General features: G+C 46.6%; 4 non-coding genes across 4 annotated transcripts; 1 reads left to right on the forward strand and 3 right to left on the reverse strand.

Annotated features, from left to right (window-relative positions):
- Nucleotides 1-205: 205 nt before the first annotated feature.
- On the reverse strand, nucleotides 206-278 carry TRNAA-AGC (transfer RNA alanine (anticodon AGC)). The gene has a single exon. It is a non-coding gene; the product is annotated as a tRNA-Ala (tRNA).
- A 133-nt stretch (nucleotides 279-411) lies between these two features.
- TRNAY-GUA (transfer RNA tyrosine (anticodon GUA)) lies at nucleotides 412-500 on the reverse strand. The gene is given in 2 exon segments: nucleotides 412-447; nucleotides 464-500. It is a non-coding gene; the product is annotated as a tRNA-Tyr (tRNA).
- A 541-nt stretch (nucleotides 501-1,041) lies between these two features.
- Nucleotides 1,042-1,135, reverse strand: TRNAY-GUA (transfer RNA tyrosine (anticodon GUA)). Its single transcript has 2 exons — nucleotides 1,099-1,135; nucleotides 1,042-1,077 (listed from the first exon to the last, which is right to left on the reverse strand). It is a non-coding gene; the product is annotated as a tRNA-Tyr (tRNA).
- A 334-nt stretch (nucleotides 1,136-1,469) lies between these two features.
- On the forward strand, nucleotides 1,470-1,542 carry TRNAR-ACG (transfer RNA arginine (anticodon ACG)). The gene has a single exon. It is a non-coding gene; the product is annotated as a tRNA-Arg (tRNA).
- Nucleotides 1,543-7,217: the final 5,675 nt, after the last annotated feature.

Raw genomic sequence — 7,217 nt, forward strand, 5'->3', positions numbered from 1 at the left:
TCGTGAACTTCCCAAATAAGTGGGTCTAAACTTCTAAAACTTGAAGGATAAACGTCGTGCACCCATAACCCTTGTCTGAAAGTTTTATAGAGCGGTAACTTCAAACTAGCTGTACCCTTCACTTGCCCTATGGCTGACTTTCAGCAACATTTTAATTGAGAATCCAGAGGGAAAAAAAACGAGGTTAGAGGGGGGAAAAAAAAACTGGAGGATGCGGGCATCGATCCCGCTACCTCTCGCATGCTAAGCGAGCGCTCTACCATTTGAGCTAATCCCCCACCGCTGGCTGAGGCGCCTTATCTCTTCCCCTAGAGAGAGGTCAGCATACGTAGTCACGAAGATAAACATACTTCGATCACATTCCTGACCTTCCTCACCACCGAGGCCAAAGAAACAAAACACAAGCGTCTCTCCTTCGAGCCGGAATCGAACCAGCGACCTAAGGATGACAGCGGGCTCGCACCTACAGTCCTCCGCTCTACCAGCTGAGCTATCGAAGGGAGCGAGGAAACTCTGTCCTGACTCTTCCCATAACTTCTAGATAATTCCTGACTTTAGTGTACTTTCTACCACGTCTCCTTCCTGATTCCCAGGTCCCTGGAGCGTAAAACCTTCCACGCAGCCCTCCCACCTCCTCCGGCAGCCGGCGGCCGCTGGCAGGCGCTCGGACGCCCGCCCTACCCGGGACGCAGAGGAGGCGGTCCGCGGCCCGGGAGCCGGCGGAGTGACCGCGCTGGCTTTCTCCGCGAGGCCCAGGGGCCCGCACACGCCCAGGACGACCTGGACACACGCAGAAGGCTGCGTCCTGGCACCTCCGGCCGAGCGCGGACTCACTGCCGCGCTCGGAGCTAGGACAGCAGTGCGCGCTTCCGGGATTCGCAAAAGGCTTCACCAGGGAGCCGCTGCCGTGGGCCCAGATTGGAGCGCAAGCGGTAGAAATCCCAAATGTTCTTTGTAATGTAATGTATATTAGAGAAATGTAACCACGGAAAGGACTTGAACCACAGAAAGTTGGTGGAGGGAATAAAAAGAACGCTTGTCTCCTTCGAGCCGGAATCGAACCAGCGACCTAAGGATGACTCATGATCCGGAAATCAACTACAGTCCTCCGCTCTACCAGCTGAGCTATCGAAGGGACGGGCGACGGAGGTCCGCCTTCTGAGATTCAATATAAAAAGGAGCGCGCGCCCAACTTGCGACGGAGGCGGATCTGCGCAGGCGTAACCCGGGGGCGGAGTGGGACGTGCTGCGTCGTTGTGCGCGTGCGCAGAAAGGTAGCACGGCTTTGCTGGCGGGAGATCCGGACCTGGGGTGTCCGAGACGTGTGGTGCCAGGACTCAGGGACCCCCACGCCAGCCCCGCGTGCCTGGCGCCCTTTTCCTTTACTGCCGCCGGTCGGGCGGTGACCGCCTGATAAGGCTCACGACTCTATGGTCTGTATGCCCCGCCCCACCGCTCCCCGGCGCAAGGGGCCAGTGGCGCAATGGATAACGCGTCTGACTACGGATCAGAAGATTGTAGGTTCGACTCCTGCCTGGCTCGGCGTTTTGTTACCTCCCGTTTTAAAACCACAGGTGATCACAACAACCCCCCACACTGTGTCCCCCTCCCCGCGAGCATGGCTTTCTCTGGCTCCTCCAAACCACAAAGGCCCAGAGTGGTTTAAGGCACTTTGGCCCTTCGCACCGTGGGCCTTGGGAGATGCTGAGAGCTGGGGACACGGACGCGACCCCGAGGCCAGCCGCCCTGCGGGCCGTGGAGGACAGAGGGGCCGCCCCCGCGGGCCCAGGTGGGAAGCCGCCAGGTGAGGCCCGCGCACACTTCCCGGGACAGGCGGTCCCAGTTCCCGGCCGGCTCCCGCCGGGGCCAGGGCTCGGGTCGGTAAAGGTAGTTGAAGACGTCACAGCCCCTACGTCACCAGAGGCACCCCCACTCCCCCCGACCCCCACCCCCGGCTGTGCGGAGGCCAGAAGTTAAGGTTATTTAAGTGACTTTCTGATCTGGGGCCTGTTTTACTTGTTTACTTGTTAAAGGCACTGAGCCCCTCCTCGGTTGTAAGCCCAACGTGAAACTCATCCAAGGGCTTCGCTTCTGCTCTCAAGAGTCTTTGAACCAAGAGGGCCTTGTATTGGTTTGGGCAAACAGTCTTTTTTTTTTTTTAATTGTATTCATCTTATTTGTGGAGAGGAGTTTAGAATTCTTCTTTAAGCCTCTCCAGGTAAGATAGCAATTCCTAAAAATAAAAGCTTTAATAAAGTGCGAAGTTCGGGAAGAGATGAGGAAAGGGCTGGTCTTTAAGTGGGAAGACGATTTCCTGAAGGCTACACAAATCTGGTTAAAAGCAGTTAAAAATGTAGGGCTTGGGGGACAGGCACAGGCTTATTTGAACAAAATAATAGTGGGTTTTATTTGTTTACTACTGAACATGTTGCCATTTGTGACAAATCTTTGAAGTTAATAGTGTTTCTGAGAGTTTTAAAACAGTATTATCTCTGCGGGAAGTTGAGAGATCCCTCCTCTCTTCCTCTATGTGAGGACACGGAAGTTAAAAAGTTTGCAAGTGGGAAGTGGGTTACACCCCTCCCCTCAATTTGTGGACAGAAACCTGTAAACTTGGGCTACGAGAAAAGAGCCTCCGTCTGATTGGTGCCTTTTCCCTTCACAAGGGTGGTGTTTGTTACCTGCAGAGGCCACTGCCATGGCCTCTGCGCCAGAAACCCTGGCCCCTCCCAGAAGCCCTTTTTGATGCCCCCTTTCCTCCATCAGCGGCCTGACCACATTCCTAGGGGGCCAAGACGGTGCAGGATTTCTGGCTCTCGTACTGGTGACAGAAATTCACATAGTTAGTGTAAGCAAGGGAGACACTGCTTGTAAAGATACAGGGTGTCCCAAGAAAACCAAGGATGAGATGAAACTGGGCCTTCTTACGGTGTTTCTCCCAGAGCCTCTCAGCTCCTCTTGAACTTCTCTAGTGCAGCCATTTTCAACACTGTGCCTCAAGAATTTGTAAGCCATGCAACGCCCGACTGTTTAGTCAGGGGCACTGACCTCTTTTCCCTTATACAGTGGGGCCTTGACTTCCGACTAACGAGTTTTTCGAGATAAGAGCCGTCTCTCAGCCAATATTTTGCTTTGAGTTGCGAGCTAAAATTCGGGTTACGAGCCAGCTTTAGATACCCCACCGCTAGTTGGCGCAGCGAACGTCACAGTGAACGCCACAACATCAGCCCAGCATCACGTGTCTCACTTGTTCACTTTTTGATTTGACATACGAGTAATTTGAGTTACGAGTTCCGTCACGGAACTAATTAAACTCGTAAGTCAAGGCCCCACTGTATTATCAAAAATATGACAACAGCCAACAACAATAGCCGTCAATGTGAATGAATCTAGTTATACCTATTTTATTTTATTTTTTTTGTCAGATTAGCAAAAATGTATTTTTTGGTATGCCACAGTTTTAGTGATTTTAGTGTAGGTGTACCAGGAGATGAAAAAGGCTGAAAGTCGCTGCTCTAGTGCAGAGTTGAAAACATGGTGCTGCCTCCCCCGAAAAGTTCCTGACCTTTATCTCTCACAGTCTGTTGCTGTAGACTGAATACTTGTGTCTCCTCAAATTCACGTGTTGAAAACCAAATGCTCAATAAGAGGTGGGGGCCTATGGGAGGTGATTAGGTCATGAGGACAGAGCCCTTACAAACAGGATTAGTGCACTTATCAAAGAGGGTCTGAGCAGGGGTGGGCCAAAAGGGGTCAATAAGAGAAAAAAGGGAACATATGGTAATACTTTCAACAATATAGATTTTAAAAATAAAAATTTAAAAAAATAAAAGAGGTTCCAGAGAGATCCCTCCTCTCTTCCGCTGTGTGAGGACACAGACGTTAAAAAGTTTGCAAGTGGGAAGAGGGTCTTCACCAGAACCTGACCATGCTGGCAGCCTGATCGTGGACTTAAAGCCTCCAGAACTGTGAGAAATAAATTATTTATAAGCCACCCAGTCTGTGGTGTCTATTTTGTTATAGCAACCCAAACGTACTAAGACCTTTATCAACTAGAGACTCACTTCTCTTTTTCAGTCCTGACTGCAAAACGCTTCATTGTCTGGCCTCCATTAGATGCACAGCCCTGTCTCATGAAATGTGTCCAAGGTCAAAATCATATGCAACCATCAGGGCAGCTCACCTCTAGGTTTATGGTTGGGAATATATGATTGTACCCCCTCCTTCCTAGGATCCCAGTGAAAAGATAATAAAGATATACAAAAAGAAAAAAGACTGTTGCAGTATGGAAAACAACAGAAAGTGCAATCAACAAACCTGAGATTTTGATTTCTGTGATTATATACCAAATCACTACATCAAAAGACCTTGATGAAACGAATCTCCAGCCCCTCACCTCCATTAAGGAGGTTAACAGGAGCCATTTGTTATGTACAAATAGGTAATTGTAAAAATAACTAGAGGCCCAGTGCACAAAAATTCATGCACAGGGGTGGGGGGGTGGTACCTCAGCCTGGCCTGCGCCCTTTCACAGTCCAGGACCCCTTGGGGGATGTCCACCTGCTGGCTTAGGCCCACTCCCCCGAGGGGTTCTTAGCACTGCCACGGAGGCAGGAGAGCTCCTGCCACCGCCACTGCGCTCGCTAGCTGTGAGCCCAGCTTCTGGCTGAGTGGCACTCCCCCTTGTGGGAGCACACTGACCACTAGGAGGCAGCTCCTGCGCTGAGCATCTGCCCCCTGGTGGTCAGTAAATGTCATAGCGACTGGTGGTTCAGCTGTTTGGTCAATTTGCATATTAGGGTTTTATTATATAGGATTAGGGATTTCTAAAAAACAAACCAAAAAACACATGAAAAAAGAAACAAAGAGCTTTATGAAGAACTCGTGGTCCAAATGAAAGCAAATTGAAATTGGACACAATTGATGGTATGTGTTACAGGCTAATTTGAGTCCCCACACCCAAATTCTAATATTAAAGCCCTAACCCTCAGTACCTCATAATGTGTATTTGGAGATATGGCCTTTAAAGAGGTAATTAAAAGAGAGTTAATTTGGTGGGCCATAAACCAATGTGATTAGTGTTTTTATAAAAAAGAGATTAGGACACAGAGAAAGAGACACCAAACATGTGCACACAGAGAGAGAGAGCTATGTGAACACATAGCAGGAAGATGACCATCTGCAAGCCAAGTAGAGAGACCTCATAAGAAATCAAACCTCCTGACATCTTGATCTTCCACTTCTGGCCTCTGCAACTATGAGAAAATAAATTTCTATTGTTTAAGCTACTCAATCTGGTATTTTGTTATGGTAACCCTAGCAAACTAATATAGGGGTGGTGAGGAAAGAGAAATTTGCTTCTTTCCTGCATTCTTTGGTATTGTTTGCATGTAGTGAAAATTGTTTAAAAATAGAGGAACTGATACCCAGAGGTGTGAAATGACTTACCTTCAATAACAATGCACAGTGGCAGATGAGGTCTCAGATCTCCTGAGTCACCAGCCAGGACCCTCTCCTTAGTATTACTTGGTCTCCCTGTCCCCAGTTGAACACTTGAATTACAGAAAGTGGACTGCTGGACTGCTTCCTAGGAGCAAGGAGGTTGAAAGGTGGCTTTTGAGGCTAGGCTTGGGCAGACGATGACCAGGATGTTCTGGGAGTAAAAGAATGTTCCATTTATTAAAGTGAACTCTCTTACCTCTAGAACCCAAAAATAAAATCCCTAGAATTTGTTAACAGTGGTGCTTCACAGAAGTTATGACAGGTACAGCTTAAAAAGTACCTGACACGTATGCATAAGAAAGCATTTTCAAGGAAACTGCTCTATAGATCAGGAAGCTCTACCAAGAAATAATAATAAATAATTTCTTCAGGATGACCCCCAGATTGAGGGAGTGGGGCTGAAGTCAGATTTACTGAATTCTCATCTGTGGCTTTCTGTAAATATGTACTGTGTCCAAGAAAGCTATTTTGGGAAAAAACAGATTGTTTCTGAGATCAGAAAGGGAGCCATTCTGGAGAACTCTAGGGGAGGTGTAGTTGGTTCTTGTTACTTGAAGTTAGGTTTTATAAAATCACCACAAATACTGATTTAGTGAATACTGAACTATTGCTCCTAGAGGAAGATAGGGTTAAGTTCCTGTGAGCCTCTGTACACAACATTTTCATTAAGTGATCAATACATGCATTGTTTTATGTGTGTTTCTGTTTAGACGCTGTATTTAGTTTATTATTGATTCATTAACATTGAACTCACAGCCAACAGAGGCTTATCTAACATACATATTTTCTCCATAAGGTACATTATAACTTCTTACACTTAGGAACACTAGGCAACACTTCTACACTATGCCTTTAAACATTTTATTTTTTAAAATATATCTTTATTGATTTCAGAGAGGAAGGGAGGAGAGAGAGAAAGAAACATCAATGATGAGAGAGAATCGATCAGCTACCTCCTGCATGCCCTACACTGGGAATCGAGCCCACAACCTGGGCATATGTTCTGACCAGGAATCATGACTTCCTAGTTCAGAGGCCGACACTCAACCACCGAGCCACACCAGCTGGGCTGCCTTTAAACATTTTAAATAGTGAAATCACCAACAAAAAGCACAAAAATGAAAAAAAATGTGGCACTTGTTTACAGTAAGAGAGCTGAGCTAAGAAGGCAGAACATTGTCTTGTTCAACCTCAGCTGGTAAACTGAAGTTTCTTGTCATTCTGTGTATGTCTGTGCATGATCATGAAATGAATTTTGGCAAGCAGGAAAATTTGCAAATATAGAATCTGTGAATGAAGAAGATTGACTGTATTATTAAGTCAAACTAAATCCTGAATTATATACCAAATCACTACATCAAAAGCTTTTGATGAAACCAATCCCCAGCCCCTCACCTCCATTAAGGAGGTTCACAGGAGCCATTTGTTAACAGAGAGATGGGTGACCTTTGCCAAGCTACTCAACTCTTCTGTGTTTTAGTTTCATAGTCTGAAAAGTGGGGAATGATGATAATGGTGATATTCCTTGTCTCATAGGTTGTTGTATTAAGCGAATTGGCTTATATAAAGCCAATACAAATTTATTATGGTAGTGTCAGGAATAAAGCACTACAATTATTGGTAATTATTATTCATTTGACAGATTTATTTTTAATTTATGAAAGAATGAATCATCTTTTTCAAATACAAAAGCACCTGTGATCCTAAAAGCCATC

The sequence above is a fragment of the Myotis yumanensis genome, unplaced genomic scaffold (genome assembly GCF_028538775.1).
Source record: "Myotis yumanensis isolate MYYU_CA2020_CCGP unplaced genomic scaffold, mMyoYum1.0.hap1 SCAF_15, whole genome shotgun sequence".
Taxonomy (NCBI): domain Eukaryota; kingdom Metazoa; phylum Chordata; class Mammalia; order Chiroptera; family Vespertilionidae; genus Myotis; species Myotis yumanensis.